The sequence below is a fragment of the Manis javanica genome, chromosome 12, assembly GCF_040802235.1.
Source record: "Manis javanica isolate MJ-LG chromosome 12, MJ_LKY, whole genome shotgun sequence".
NCBI classification, from domain to species: domain Eukaryota; kingdom Metazoa; phylum Chordata; class Mammalia; order Pholidota; family Manidae; genus Manis; species Manis javanica.
In genome coordinates, this window is record NC_133167.1 from 76,821,642 (window position 1) to 76,838,185 (window position 16,544).

Genomic DNA, 16,544 nt, shown 5'->3' on the forward strand with positions numbered 1-16,544 from the left:
ATGGTATATTCTTTCACAATTATTTAAACTTTCCCAACATTGTGGCTAGAGCTCTGTCCTCTTTCCCATATTCTGCCTTTTCTTCACTCTTTTTAAAAATTACTCAGACTTTCAAGGTACTTATTTCTTTGTGTTTACAAAGAAATATCTTCCAAGTGTATTAATGCTTTGTACTATTTTTTTCTATTCAATAATATAACAATGTTTATTTATATTAGTACCATCTCTTTGTTTCCTGTTTCATATCATCGTTTTCTTTCTTACTTCTTAATCTGAGTAATTTATTCTTTTAATTGTTTTTGTCTTTCTTTTTGGGATTAAAGATATTTGCAGCTATCTATATTTTGGAAAAAATGTTGTGGTGACAGGCATTTTGGTGTGTAGTGAATCCCACCCCACTGTTTTCTATCTATCTAGATGGTAGCAATATCTAGTATCATCTTAAAATTCTTTAATGATCTAAGGTTTGTCTAGTTGTGAATTTCTTAATATCTAAGCAATCAATATTTTTCTGTGATTTATTATTACATATCTCTCATTTCATTATGTTTTGATCTGATAATTTATGCTAAGTATCCACCTTTGAATTAATTAATGAAAAAATTTTGGCCAGTTATGCTACCTTTTTTGGAGAATGATCTATGTACATATGGAAAGTATTTGGTTCTACATAGATATATGAAACTGGTTTTATAAATATATAATTCAGTTTGATTAAATATAGAATTTAACTATTTTTTTCTTTCTTACCTTTTTTTATTATTATCTTTCCCATTCTAATGAGGTATACTGAAACCTCCCACTAAAACTTAAAATTTTCAAATCCTGTTCTCCTTATGATCTAATAGTTTATGCTTTATGCTCCTGACTTCAATGCTTCATATATGTAAATTTGTAATGGTTATTTCTGATTTCATTGTACCTCTTATTACCTAATATGTGCTTGCATTTTGCTCAACTTTAGCCTACGTCTATGTATAGTTGTCTATGTTAACTACTGAGAAATTTCCACCTTTTTTTCCATTTCAGGAATTTTTGTTATACAGTCTTTTTAGGCTCTGAATTTTGATGGGAGTTTCTAATCCACTCACATTTAATATATGACAGTATGCTTTATATTTTGCAACTTAATGTAATTTCCTTCCTTTTCAAAAATTGTGATCTGACCAACGTTTTTTTTGCAGTATGTTTTACTTCTGAGTTGTTTATAAGACCTTCACTTGTTTTCTATTCTTTTTAAACTTAATTTCCCTCATCACACTTGTTCGCAAGATTCAATTCAGTTTAGAATACTTTATAACAGAATATTTTGGGGAAAATTCACACACTGGGGACTCTACACATGCTTCCACTTAGATGGATGTCAGTCACAACTTTTAAAAGTAAATGTTAACAGTTTCTTCTCATCCACGGTGCACTTTCCAGAGTCCCATTTTTTTCCCATCAAGGGAAGAGATGAAAGATTAATTTTGGCTCTTGCGGTATTATCCTGACAAAAATGGTTGTCATATGTATCCACAATACAGATTTACAATCTATAACAGAGCAGATTTATTTAAAAATGTTCTTCTTCTGTAATTTAGTTGTCACCAACTTTATCCTTTCTTGTAGGTCAAACAGTGTGTTAGAGCCCCATAACTGGTTAAACACATTCAACTCTAAATGTAAAGTTGGCATAGCTGAGAATATTGATGAAATGACACGTCGTTGACCTATTTTTAAAGTTCTCATTTAAAACTACATCACTTTCAAAGGTATCAAAGGACCTGTCCTATATCTTTTCAGGTCAGAATAGCTGTACAAGGTTCTTCTGATGGATGAGCTAATTTTGCATTTGACTAAAGCACAGTTATAAATAGTTACAAGTGATTTTTTAGAAGCCTTGATGGCTTCTAGCACATTATACGTATTAATTATCTAATCATTCTAAACCCTTTGATTTTTCTCAGGAGGGAGATGTTACAAGAAGTCAAAGAATTTATAGTTTAAGCTTGGAGATGTATTAAATGGGCACAAAACATGGGTCACATGGCCACATGGGTCACACGTGGCAGGTAAAGCTGTCACAATGGTGTATAGCAATTATGTTAGCCACACTGCATCAAGCCAGGTTCCATGGAAGCTTGTACAAATACTCTATATTGTAGAACTCTATCTTCAGTCCAGAACTACGGAAGGGATGCCACAAGGTCTTGAGGCAGAGAGAGAAGAAAAGGTGAATGTTTTCACCAGGACAGATCAGGTTATGCTTTAGTAACAAGCAGTCCCCACATCTCAGGGCCATCACATGGCAAATATTCTATTTTCTGCACGTGACTTCCCAGTGCATGTTGCTCACGTGTCATTGTCACTGTGGTAATGTGGTGGCCAGGTTATGGAACAGCCACTATGCTAAATATTACCTGTTTCCCTATCAGAAGGAAAATCTCATTCCAGTCTTTAGATGCTCCACTGAGACCACACTGTATCCATTCACTCACTGGCCAGAAATGTCCTTGCGATTACCTGCAAATGGGTCATGAGTGCAGTTCCTTAGTGATAAGCACCGACTGCCTTGCAGGGCATGGGGACAAGCCACCCTGCCTTTATATTTGCCTCATGAATACTCAAGACTGTTTTCTGATATGTCTGGTCTGTACTAGGTCCTTCTTCATGGATACTGTGTAGCAGATGACCTGCCACATCTAAGGGGGTTAATCGTGACAGGTATGCAGTGAGGGCATGAAATGGCTCCTTCGACTTATCTGAGTTAAATTCTTTCTGTTTCCTTAATATGTGACAAGGATCTTTAGAACTTTATGAAAACAAAGCTTTTGGTAGAAAAGAAGAAACACTGGCTAAAATATAAATAAGTGTAATAAAACAAAAATAAGCATATTCCTTGTATCTTCTCTTTCATATGTTAATAAAATACTTAATGGCTGTATAATAGATGCATCATGATTTGCTACCATTTTCCTATTTTGAAACTTTCCTGTTTTGTATTTTCAGGGTCATAGAGAACTTTAAGATGGATATGTAAACCCAAAGTGCTTTTTCTGAATTTTTGCTTATTTACATAGGAAAAGTATATATGAAATTACTGAGATAAACAGTGTGCTCAAAACTCCTTGTCAAATTATTTAACTGTTAAATTTATTCAGAAATATTTATGGAAAACATGCTATATGCCAGTCACGATCTGGTGTTAAGGAATTTACATTCCAGTGTGACAAAACTAGTAATAAAAAAAGTCAATTAACAAGATAATTTCAGCCTACCAAGAGTGCCATAAAGACAGCAGCTTAGAGTAATATGATAGAGACTTGGGACGCCTTTAGGAAATGAGAGCCGAGACTTCACTAAGGAAGGTTTATTTGAGCTGATGCTAAACTTTGTCAGGCGGGGGAAGGGTTTGCATAAGGTCTTTTGTCAACACACGAATGCCATTTTCACTGCACAGGGGCAGCTATGATTATTTTTGGCTGTTTAACTGTGATGATCTTACAGATGAACTTTTCTGTGTGACTTTGTTCACAGTTGAAATGTAAATAGTACTCAGAGAGAGAATAAGTTGACTTCAGGCATTAACGTCTGGTCTAAACTGATTCATCAAGTCCTGAAATGAAGGAGGGCAGACTGGGATCTTGACACAGCAGGTCTGGAGCACTTGCTGAGCCTGCAAAGCCCAGGTGGGGGTCACAGGCTCATGGAAGGAGGCTGGAGCCATGGGAGAAACTGGAAAAACAGATGAGCGAGCAGCAGTCCTTCACTCGAATTTACATTTCAGCCAAAGAAAAGCCTTGTCACGTAACCTGTTTCTTTTATATGTCAAGTTCTCTTTTCTGCACTTTTCTCAAACTCTTTTTCCCTCATTGTTTGGAATTACATTTTCTTCTTTGGGAAGAATGCACTAACACACATTATTACCACTCTGCTTGGTTATTACACTGTTTTCCCACCAATCCTTACACATCCACTAAGGCAGTTGTCCCCTGGTGATAAGCAAGGATATTCTGAGACTAGGATGTGCTACAGAATTAAAGTGTCTGAGCAACTTCTGGGCATCCATATTTACCCATTACCTTAACTTGTCTGGATTCCTAATTTAACCTCAAATTGTGTTTACTCTCATGTACACAATTTAATGAATTAAAATGTGGTAAAACTAAGCCAATATTTCCTCTTTGGAAAATTCTTTCTTCATTTTCCCAAAGAAGGCATATTTTTCACACTTCCAGAACTTATAAACAGAGGTATTGCCTATAGTGTCCCCATGAATCCACATAGAGGCCTTTGATTATTAGAGAAGAAGAAATGGGCTAAGACAGGCTTCCTGTCTGTAACACAGAAACAATGCCACCATGGTCAAAACTGGTGTGTATGAAATGACTCTTAAAGAGATTAAGATACGCATTCATATTACAGTAAAATAACTTATTTTTTTAAATAGTTTTCATCTCAAAAGGTCTATGTCTGTAGATTAAGCAAATTTGTATCTTTCTGTTCACTATCTAAAATATTTAAAAACAAGGAGAATATTTGGCAGAAGTGAGTGTGTGAACTCACCAACCATCTTTGGCTTCTTCCGACGGTGTCTTCTGTGCAAGGCAGCTGCCATTCCTGCAGACAGCTCAGGTTCAATATCTAACGTGCATTCAAGTTCTCCTACACAGAATAAACCTTGTTTCTCATCCTGTGCACTCCAGCCTCCCAAATGCGTGGGATACTCTTAGTGATCATTAAGTTCTTTCTCCTAAAATAGTACATCTAGTCGGACACTGTTTTCTGTAAATCTTACCTCCTTAGCGTTTCTAAAGTAAGTATATTCGGTGTAGCAAAAATCCACTGATTCTGTATAAAATTCATTTGGTTTTCTTTATCTTTTCTGTTTCTTTGCTGACACCCATCTTTCCATTCACTTCAAGAGTAAGAAGGAATGCATTCAGTGTCATCGACTTTTCCTCTCCTCATGACTCTTTAAGTGTACTGTTGACAGTTGAAACTAAAAAATTAACATTGTCTGAAGGTGTTTGCAACATATGCGTATGTAATTAATAGGGCTGCCACAGCAAAAGGGGACCGGGTAAGGAGCCTGTAGAGGGGCAAATTTTCTACATTCTACTTAAAGCAGGAACACATTCCTTCCGAACAGACCATGTAAAGTTCAGTACAGAACCTGCAGTCTGCAGAGCAGCTACTAAATAGCGAGTCTGCAACAGCACCAAGATAGAAACACAAGATGGTGAAGAAACACAACAGATAAATGGAAGCTGAAAACTAAAACATGTTCAAATGACCCAAATGAAGTCAGGATGGTGGAAGCTGTTGAACAAAAGCAGAGGAAACAAAGACGAAAACAAGTAATAAAATGCTAGTCTTCCATCCAAATATACCAGTAATTCCACAGAATGTCACTGGTTTGAGCCATCAATGAAAAAGAGAAGGATTTTCAGGGTGAATTTGAAAATGAACCAAGTCTATTTTGTCCACAAGAAATTCAATGCAAATCTATACTACAGGCAAGTTAAAAGGAAAACAATGAAAAATATACATACCATATGAATGAGGGTTCTCTAGTGATACAGAACCGACAGGATATAGATAGATGATATAGACAGATGGTAGACTTATTATACTTATCAATCAGTCAATCGATAGATGAATAGGTAAAATATTTTAAGGCATTGGCTCATGTAGTTATGGAAGCTGAGAAGTCCCAGGATCTCCAGTCAGCGAGCCGGAGGCCCAGGAGGGCCAGTGGGATGGTTCCGGTCTCGGTTCAAAGGCCTGAGAACCAGCCAGCCAGTTGGTTTGTGTGCATTCTAATCCAAGCCCGGAGGCCAAAGACCCGTGCCTCACGTCAGACACAGGCAGAGGGAGACTTCTCCCCTATTCAGCATTGTTCTAATCATGCCTTACAGACTGAACGAGGCCCCCTCAGGAGGGACGGAGACCGCTTCACCTCGTCTATCAAGCAGAGTTTAATGTAGTTCCAGAAACACCCTCACAGATGCAGCCAAGTACCTGGGTCCAGTTATTCTGGCCTAATCAAGTTGACACATAAAATTAACCATTACACTCTGCAAATTCTAATGAAAAGTAAGCTGTGGTCGTATATAATACCAGACAACGTAGACTTCAGAGCAAAGATGATCAGGAACACAGAGGAACACTGCCGTGTAAAGTGCTGCATAGGCCATGTGGTCAATCAACAGCTTTGTGTGGTGATGGAGATGGTAGCTAGACTTACTGTGGTGGAGAAAACTGTGAAATCACTATGGTGTATACCTGAAACTAATACAACAGTGTGTGTCAATTATACTTCCATAAAAAAGAGGAACATTGCATTACAAAATGATAAAAATTTCCTTCCATGTTCAATTTCTGTTTTTCAGCCACTGAAGGATTCCTTACCCTTTGGTGTGATGAAGCCCCTGTAATCAACACTCACCACTAAGCCTCCACTGTAGGCTGGAGAGAGATCAGATGAATCGAGATTATCAAAGATCTATTTTAATTAATGACATACTCAATAACATACACATTCTTCTCCATACAGCTATGGAATCTAATGAGACAAAAATAACAGCATTATCCTCTATAAATAATCGAGGAAAAAGCAAAACTCTTCCTTTCCTTCTTTGAAACAGAGTAATTTCCTACATAGTAGAAGCGACATGAGATTCGTAAGTAGATAGACAAGTGTTTATATCTGAGTCTTGCCTTCCACTGGCTGTATGGTTTTAGAAAGCCATTAAACTCATAGAATCTCAGTTGTCTAATAACACTGCCATGATAATTGCCAAATTATAGGGTTTAAATGGGGTGAAGGAAGGTAACTTTACTGGAGAGCCTGGAGTGCTTTGAGCACTAGAGAAGGTGCAAACTATTGTAATTATCATTTTTCTATGGCATTTGTGAAGTATTTTTAAAACAGGAATGTGGTTAGATTGGTATGTCCTCTATATTCCATTTTGTCTAAAAAAAACATCTTGACTCAATTAATTGATATGAAAGTACATTGGACTTACCTGTTTATAGTCCTGAGTATTACTTAGGACACTATAGAAAGTCCAGCCCCCCTCCCAATTTATTCCCTTTATAAAAATAAACTAATAAAAACTTTCAGGCATTCTACACTAATTATTTTGCACAACTACGCATGCAGTCTACAATTTCTCTCATGGTATGTTTCATAGTGTTAAACGTAGCACTCTTGTTTGCTTTCCATGTGATGGATCAGATTAGTACCTCAACTTTATTTTAGAGCTAAATGATGAGTTATGATTTAACAGTATTTAGTATAGAAAAGAGGAACATTTCACAGTGGAAAAGAACATTTACAGAGAAAAGAATGTACATTTAAGGAGTATGGAACTTAGGATATTGGAGTCATTGAAGAGTTCAAATTTTGATCTAGTTTCTGTCATATTGCTGAATTGAGCTGCTCACAGCATTGGTGACCTGGTAATCTGGTAAGACATCAGGTATTTACCTGTTTTTTTTTTCAGTCTACAGCAGAGACATTTGCAAATCATAGACTTATAAAATTCACAAGAGGCCAATCTATTGAGAGGAACACATTAGATATAGAGGGGGAGATGGGGCTTTCTGTGCCCTGGCCCTATAACTGATACTAATTAGCATTTGCTGCCTATTCAGCTCTGTGCAAAAAGTTTTATGTATGCTTTAAAATGTAATTTTAATAATAATCTAGTGAGGCAGTTCTAATTATTATTTATCTTTTCCAATCTTTTCCAGGGATTTGCAGATCATAATGACAAAGCTGGTGTCTGAGACCAGCCCTAGCTAGTGTCACATGTGGACATGAACGTGATCAGCCACACACTAACTTCTTATCTTTTTCTGAATCCCAGAAAAGTACTTGCTTACCTTCAAAGCTGAAAAGTATGTGTAAACATGATCTATAACTGTAAATCCCCATTACTTATATAAAATTTCCTGTTCATTTGGACATTTGTGAATGTATGTGTTTTGCTCTTTCTAAAATTATTTGGCAGAACTGTTCTTCAGCAAAATGAAGGTTATCAAAGTGGTCTAAAGTATTTTGGAGGAAAAATCTGTCCCAGTGTATCTGTGTACCATTTAGTGAGAAACCATTTTATTTCCTTAATACTCCTATAATCAGAAAACCTGTACGTTAGCTGTAGTTACAAAGATAAATTACCCAGGTATAAGCTTCCTACCACAAAAAATAGCAGGAGTCCTATTTGAACCTGTAGGAATGGGTTCTCTTTCATCTTTTCTTGTGGTCTTCCCTCTTGTGTCCTAAAGCCCTGTAACTATAATTCCCCTGGAACTTCAGGACACCTACAATTCCATTGGGACGGAGAAGTCCATATGGCACAAATTGGGACAGTTCTATCATATCGACTTGGGCACTGCATACCTTTTAATCCCAGTTTATAGAAATGATCCTAATTCTTTGCTTTCTGTGTAAGGCATAGCTGAAATATTTGATTTTCTGAATAACGGTTTAAGGAGAGGTTTTAAATTTTGTTGTTGACAGTAACTGTCTATTTTTAACCAAAAGTACCAGGTGACGCTGAATTATAGTGGCAGAGATTTATACTTGAGATGATTTTGTCACGTAGCACCTTTTACATTGGAAAGGTGAACTAAGGTTGGAATAACGAGAGGTGTAAAAATATGACCCCAGCCTGCAAGAAGCTCACCCATTAGTTTGAGAAATTGCATGAAAAGAAAATGAATCTGGTAGAGTAACAATTGTTCTGGGGAGAGCAGGCATAGAAACAGTACAGGCCATAGATGAGAGAAAGAAATTGCTACACATCTCACTGGGAACTTTGCTTGTGAAAGGTGGCATGTAATTAGGTCTTTGAATAGTCTGGAAAAGCAGCTAGTAAAAAGGTTTGGGTTTTAAAAAATTTTCTTGGATAATTAGGCAGAAAAAAATCTACTAGGTCAACTTTTTTTTTTTAAGCATAACATAATCCTGTGTCCTTTTTTCCTAAATCATCTATAATACTTTACAAAGAAGAGCTAATGTGTCCTTCTTGGTAGATTGAAGCAAATAGATCATCTTTCTACTATCATTTTCGCCATGCAGCATAGCAGACCCTGAGCAGTTTTAAATCTTTAACTGAACATTTTCAGTTATTTAACTCTGACCTACTAAATCTTGGAATACAAAGAAGGGTAAGTTTCTTACAGTCAAATAGGGGAATCAAGTAGACATAATAAATAAAGTCTCAAGCAGACACTGAAAGGAATTTTACCAGGGACAACAGTAAGAGTGTGGCATTTGCAAATGGAATGCATAAAGAATACACAAATATCTTTTTAATATGGAGACAATTATTTATTATAATATTTTTTCTTTCCCTTCTCTCCACTTATGTACTTAGTAATAATAACAATAATATGAAAATTGAAATGAAACATTTTCTTGACTTTTTCTGTCACTATTTAGATAATTTTCATGGAATGGAAGGGAAGATTCCCTAGAGATTTGTGTTCAAGTAAAAGTACATAATTTCCTAACAAAACATAGGGTCAGTGACACCCAGGGCTCTGGTCAGTTTCATGGGTATACTTGGGCTGAGAGAAATGGATCCATCTCAACTGCAGAGATTTTTAGAAGGAATGTCTTTTGGGGAGAAAGTTTGAAGAGGAGAGAAAAGCAAATCTTTCAGTAAGAGACATCTATAGATGCGTTTTCAAACGGAAAAGGTGGTATATTTTCTGGGGACATCACCCTCCAGCCAATCTTAAAGAAATTTCAGTAATGTTCCTTTCACACTCCTCAGGTACACATTTGTTTGGGGGACAAGAATTCAGAGCTGAGTCCTGCTTGGGAAAGGTACAGGGGCTGCCTGCAGTAGGCCCTTAACACAGGTGCTGTGAAGCTCACAAGGTGTGGTCCAGGTCAAAGGACCCCATTCCACTTGCTGGGCTTAGAGAAATAAGGGGAAAAAAATGAGTTTGATTAAGTTATACCTTAACTTAAAACTTGATGGGTTTCCTTAAGTTCTCTTTTCATAAGAGAACTTAATGATCGTAGACTATTTTGAAGAAAATTTAAGTTTTATTTGAACAACTGGATTGAAATGCAATAAATTAATTAAACATATCAGTTAAAGCACAAAACATACAGCCCATATAAAAATGGTTCTTTACATAAGGAATAGAAGAGCCAAGAAATTGACTTCCTGCACTTAAAGTAAGAATTTAACAGTTATAGAAAAAGACATGCAATCCTCAAGGTGTTCTTAAAAAGAGGTTTCTTCAGGCTAAATAATGATAATTATGAATTTATAGACACTCCTGTAGTCCTACTTTTTCAGTTAGTCACTACCTATCTCCTTATTAGGGGCTTTGCATTAGGCACACTCTTTCCACAAACCATATTTTAAGAAAGTATTATAAATTAATATGTATTTATTATATATCTAAAGGCAACAATAAAAGTTCTATAAGCAGTTTCCTGATTTGGTTCTAAAAGAAGTCATGTACCAAATATAAAGTTATTTATTTTCTTCTGAGTCAATTCTATGTCATGACTTAAAAATAGCATTAAATAGGCATATGCCTCTCTGGTCATCATTTTTAACTGGACTATAAACTTCCACTAATCCTCCAAATGTCAGAAACTTATGAAATTAACATTAAACTATTAAAATTTAAATAATTTGTCGCACTTAGTAAGTCAGCTGTTTGGAGCTACAGTTGATATATTTGATTTACTATTTGCAACATATATATCAGTTTATAGCTTTTATATCCCAATGCAGGGTTCATTTGCTCTATAGAAAAAGAACCTTTAACTTTTTCAATTAAATTGCAACAGTGTTTATGAGTACCACAAAGAGTTGAAATCAGTTAACACTAATAACCGTAATTCAGAATGAGAAGGATATTTTAAAGTTATAAAGCCCAAAGTATTTTGATTCAAAAGCTTTGAGAGGCCAACTATCCTATAAGGAAAGTTTCAGAAACAGTCTTTGGTGTTTTGGTGGCAAACAGAGATTCATTGTTAAATAAAAATGAATAGTAAAATTTATAGTAAAGAGAATTAAACTTTAGTCTTAGCTCAGATCATGGGCAATATACTCTGGAAGGATTTTGGGGGCCACAGTAAAGTGTTGATTTCCATAAAATTATTAGCGATTTATGAACTCCAGAAAGTTTTAGGATCTCTCATGAGAATGATTCTTTGCAGTTATCTGAACAGCACCCATTTGTAAATACCAAAAATGTCTCAGGGTAAACCATAAAGTGTATATCCTATCGTAACTTTCCCTCCACGGCCCCCTTGGTATGCACAGCGGCTTAGATTGTAAAGGAGATTGCTTTTCTTGATGTTTCTCCTTGGGGCGGCGTGCGGGTGTTTGAATGGTGAGGATGGAACAGTTGATGCTCTTCCCTTTCCTCTAGAAGATGAAAAGCCACCATGTAGTTATGAGTGCCTCTAAAGAGTGAATGGACTCTTTCAATAAAAGCTATTTTTGCCAAAGCCTAACTGCTGCCCATAAATGGGTTCTTTAGGTTTGTTTTTATTTGTCTTAAAAGAGAGTCAAGTAACACCAGGCCCACAGTGACCCAAGTAACTCAAGCCCCAGGAAATCCAACCCAGTTTGTTCTAAGCAGGGCAGCCCTGCCTGTCTCCAGGAGGCCCAGTGATTTCCTATTGCCTCCTTAAGCACATGAGTACAGCCTGCAAGAACAGACTGCCTTTTATTCTAGTTAGAGTTGGGTCATATTTTATCTGTCCCCTGACTAGTACGTGCTCTTTCTCACCGTGCCTTCTCCCCACGCACCTGGGGGTTTCAAATCTCAGCTTTGATGTTTCTTCCTTGTCTTGCAGCATTCTGGGCTCTGAGGGTGGGGTGCACGCCCACTTTTTTTTCCCACTACACCTGCAATTATTATACTGGCTGACACTCTCCTGTTTCTGCCAGCAGCTTGCTTCCACTGAACTATAAACTCACGTTTACTGCTGGTTACTTAGCATCAAGCACTCTGCCTGGTGTCATAGGAACCAATATTTGTTGAAGCAATCTTCACTTGAGGGGATTTATAATGATTTATGGTCATTTAAGAGATGGAATAATCGAATTATCTTGATTGCTAAAGCTCACGTCTTCCTCACTATATCATACTAGCTTATTTAATTGTCCACCTTACCCACAATATGTGACATTCCCAGAAACTAACACGTGGTTGCTGCATATTATCTTTCTGAAGAGTTATTGTATGTGTACATAAGGAACACATGAAGGAATGACTCTGGCCAGGCAAATTTTTAAAAAATATTTGATATTCTTTTCCTATTCTTTATTGCTTATTTGCCATGGAAACATGTGTAGCACTGGTAGAAAACTCAGAAGACAATATTTCTGGCTCAGAAAAGAGGCACTATTCTTTAAAAAAAAATACAGCTAGTTTTTTGGATGGGATCTCATTGGTTCAGAATTTTTTTTTTTGCCTCCATGTGTTTTTTTTCTCAATATTTTATGAAGACAACCAAAACATTTTTTGAAAATTATTTAATTTGCTATATTACATGAGCACCCCATACAGATCATGTTTGCTTAAAAATAAGCTAAAATATATATGGATTCTACAGTTATTTCCCAGTTTCTCTTGAGTACCCCTTTTAGTGAATCAATTGGCACAGTACTTGGGAGAAAATCTGTGCTCCTTTGCTTGTCAGTTTCTGGTTCTGTGTGGTCAGTTCGGGAGAGTCCCTTTCTTTTCTCAGGTATATACCATAATCCTGGGTTTCAGATGCTGAAGAGGATGTGTTTCTGCTGAGTTAAATCAAGGTAGTGCACATGCATACAGAATAGGAATCAGGCCTATGAACAAAGCAGTGAGGGAATCAAGCTTCGGCATAGTGGCTGCTGTAAGGCCAGGGTCCAGGAGAAGCAAAGCCAAGTGACAGGTCAAAACCAGCAGCTTCAGTGAGTCCTCTGCATTCTTCTTGTTTCATTCATAAATAATTCCTGCATCTGGAGTTACATAGATCCCTTTATGCTTTAGTGTCAGAATTACAGGCCACCTTTCATCATATACAGCTGTGTTCAGGTGTCTCCCCCAGCCACCTGAAATTCCCGAAGGGCAGAAACAGCTTAGAGAAGGGACGCAGGGGTTCCCTATTGTCCTTCTCCAGTCTTTTCACCCTTCTGAGTGGCTGATACATTACTAGACTGAAACTCAGTCTTCCTCTTCAACAGGGACCAACATCTTTTACCAAATCTGTGTCATGCCCTCTGTTTAGCCCCCTTGCTAATTTCAACACCGCTGTTCCTTCAGAAGAGGAGTCACCAAATCAAGGGCTTGGTCCAGATCTGGATGGTCACATGTTTATAAATAGAGCCTCCTTGGAATAGGACCACACTCACTGTGCTGTCTACCTTCCATGGCCCTTTCACCAAAGCCAGAATTGAGCAGCTGAAATATAGGCGATATGGTGCCCAACACTTAAATTTATATCAACCCTTTCCGGAAAAGGATTCAGCTACAGTCTTGAAATCAAGTGGAGCTCTGATTATAAGTAATTCTCCATTGAATGCAGCTTCTTTATTTTCCTTTGTCCTTCTTAATCTGTTAATCTGCAGAGAGGAATAAAATCAGGATAAGAATTGAGCAGGTGAAGTTGATATTAATGCATCTATGCATGAGTAATGCACCCATGATTAGTAGTGGATTATTGACAATTTTCCATTTATACTATTTTCATTATGTGAGATCAAAATATGTCTTATGAGGCATGCAGAACTGTGAGGGGGACACCGACAGCATCACTGAAAGCTTTCTACAGAGAAATGGCTTTCCATTCCTTCAATAAATTTATAGTCTGTAATTTTATTTCCTTACATATGGGCCATTAACAGTTGACAGCTGTCAGACAAGGTCATATAAAACGACTCATTAAAGTCATGTTTAAAAAAGTCTAACCAACTGTTTTGTTTTCTATAGTTGGTTACTGACTAACCACTTTGGCAAAAATCCTCTCTTTTCACTTCCTGGGTTCACAGAACAGGCAAATATCCATATGGTAATGAATTTAGTCATATTTGAGAAATTTTTAGCATCCAGGGTAAAAATAAATATAAACTAGATTGATTCAGTAATTGTGTGTGTGTATGTGGTGTAAGAGGGTCTAGGCACAGGGTTTTGTCAAGTTTGAACTACAAACTTTGCAACGTCTACTTGATTTCCACTGAGTTTAGTTAACTTAAGAATGACTTATGTATAATTGAGGTTATTAATGAATTTTTAATGGGAAAATTTTAGGTAAGAATGTCTACCCTGATAGTTTGACATGAGATCAGTTGTCATTCCATGGTGTGTTGTGTTACTGGGCTTTTGTCCTTCTTCACTGAAGATTAATGGTAATTACTTGTATTATTGGGAAAATTGGCTCTAAATTGTATCTATCTTGCAAGATTTTGTTGTTCCAGAATATTCTTGATCTGTTTAGTAAACTTTTTTCTGAATTACATGACTTTAACATTAATAGCTGAGTTTATAGTGTTTGCATGATACACTCATTCAAAGTAGCCTTTAGTATTCACCACATTTTAAAAATTGATGCAGTCCCTCTACTAGTTAATTCAGGCTGTCATATAAAATACCTTAGACTGGGTGGCTTACCCAACAGAAATTCATCTTCTCACAGTTCTGGAGGATGGCAGTCCAAGTTCAAGGGGCTGGCTGATTCGATTTCTGCTGAGGGCTCTCTTCCTAGCTTGTATACAGCTGGCCACCTTCTAGGTCTGACCTCATGAGGCCTTTCCTCAGGGAGAGAGGGAGACAGAGAGAGAAGGAAGAGGAGGGGGAGAGAGAGGGAGAACTTTAAATACAAGACTTCATTTCTTTGAAGAAATTCTCATATTTGGTAATTGTCTAATGAATCATTTCCTCTATTGTCATTGAGAATATAAATTCAGAATTCTGGGTCCTTTTTGCTTTCTCACCTAAAGTAAAACAATATTATTCTAGAGAGATCCTATCCCACACATTTTTCCAGAATAATAAGAAACTAAGAACAAAACACTTTGCCTTCCCTTTACAAAATCTTCACTGGTAAATATGAAGCAGATTTGTGAAAACTGAATCCAAAGTCTAGAATTAATTGTTTCACCTTCTCTTTCAAAAGATAGAATATGCTTTACCTGAGGGATAAAATTTCTGTTGAAGGTTTATTCTTAAATTTGTGAATAAAAAGAGAAGCCCAAATTTGTATAATAATAATAATTGCAGAATTGGTTCACTTTCGTACTTTTAAAATATGCTATCAAAAGGAAAGAAAATTCTATTCTGATTAAGACTGGAAATCATTTCTAATTTACTGGTGTATTATTTTGACTGATTTTCACCTTACAAAATCAACAAAGGAATTAGAGCATTTATAAAATTCAAAATAAAAACTGTATGTCATGGAAGAGAAATAAGAAAATGCTTGAATAAATTCCAAATATTTAAAAAATCAATAAGTAGAAAAATTTTCATGATGCCTTTTATTGTATGATGCAATAAGTTTTATAAGTAATAATAAAAGTATTATTAAAGAAATGCCCATTACTGTGTGTATAGGATCTATAGGGAAATAAAAAGAGAGGCTTTTTCTTAGGGGGAACATACCCAGAAAACCATATTAATCATTAAAAATACACTCAGAGCCACTGACTTTATATAACAGTCAATATGTGTATCAAAACAGTGAAACACTAACTTGTAATTTTAGATATTTCAAGTGTTCAAATACTGTTTAAAGAAGACATTTCACGTTTAATTTAGCTCTTTTGTGAAATAAAAATAGGTCAATATTAGAAACTAAATTAAAATATGACTTTAGAAAACTTTCCCTGAAAGATAATTCATATATTTGATACAAAAAATATTATACTTGCTTTCACTCACCTTTCCTCACTATGTTCTGTGCAGTTGATGTGACTCAGTCCATAGTGAAGGAGTCTGTCTTACTTTTGTACATCAAATTTATGCATGTGGAATGCTATGGATAAATCTAAAAACAGGAACAGATCACGACAGTTATAACTAGAAGTTTCATGTTATCTAAGTTAATAAAAATAAGAGGCTTAATATTAAATCACTTCAAAAACATTGGATTCTTTTTCTAATGTAAAAGCAATAAAATTTTAATTTACATCCAATCATCTCATTTTCTCAAAAATGTTAATGTTTATAATAACAATACTTAAAAAATTTTTTTTTCAATGAGGAAGGGAAGCTTTTCTGTCCCTAACATAAATTTAACATATGATTTCCTTGGAATATTAAACTCCCAATGTCAAAAAGTGAATGGTAATAGTATCATTTAAAAATTTTTAATTGTGGTAAAATATATATAAAATGAAATGTACCAGATTGCCCATTATTAAGTGTTCAGTTAAGTGGCTAAGCACATTCATATTGTTTTCCTACCATCCTACTGTCCATTCACAGAACCCTTCATCTGGCAAAACTGAAACTGTATCTGTTGCATATATCTCCTCATTAGCCTCCTGTACCCTCTTAACAACCATTTCACTTCTTGTCTCCGAACACTA

General features: G+C 36.0%; 1 long non-coding RNA gene across 3 annotated transcripts in view; it reads right to left on the reverse strand.

Moving 5' to 3' along the window:
- Positions 1 to 12,516: 12,516 nt before the first annotated feature.
- The window catches only part of LOC140844782 (uncharacterized), a 33,067-nt gene continuing 29,039 nt past the window's right edge, over positions 12,517 to 16,544 (reverse strand). For all 3 annotated transcript variants that reach the window (XR_012123279.1, XR_012123278.1, XR_012123277.1), the window contains 3 exons: positions 15,895 to 16,000; positions 14,626 to 14,762; positions 12,517 to 13,580 (listed from right to left, as the gene is read on the reverse strand). This is a non-coding gene — a long non-coding RNA (uncharacterized lncRNA). The remainder of the gene's footprint in view (positions 13,581 to 14,625; positions 14,763 to 15,894; positions 16,001 to 16,544) is intronic.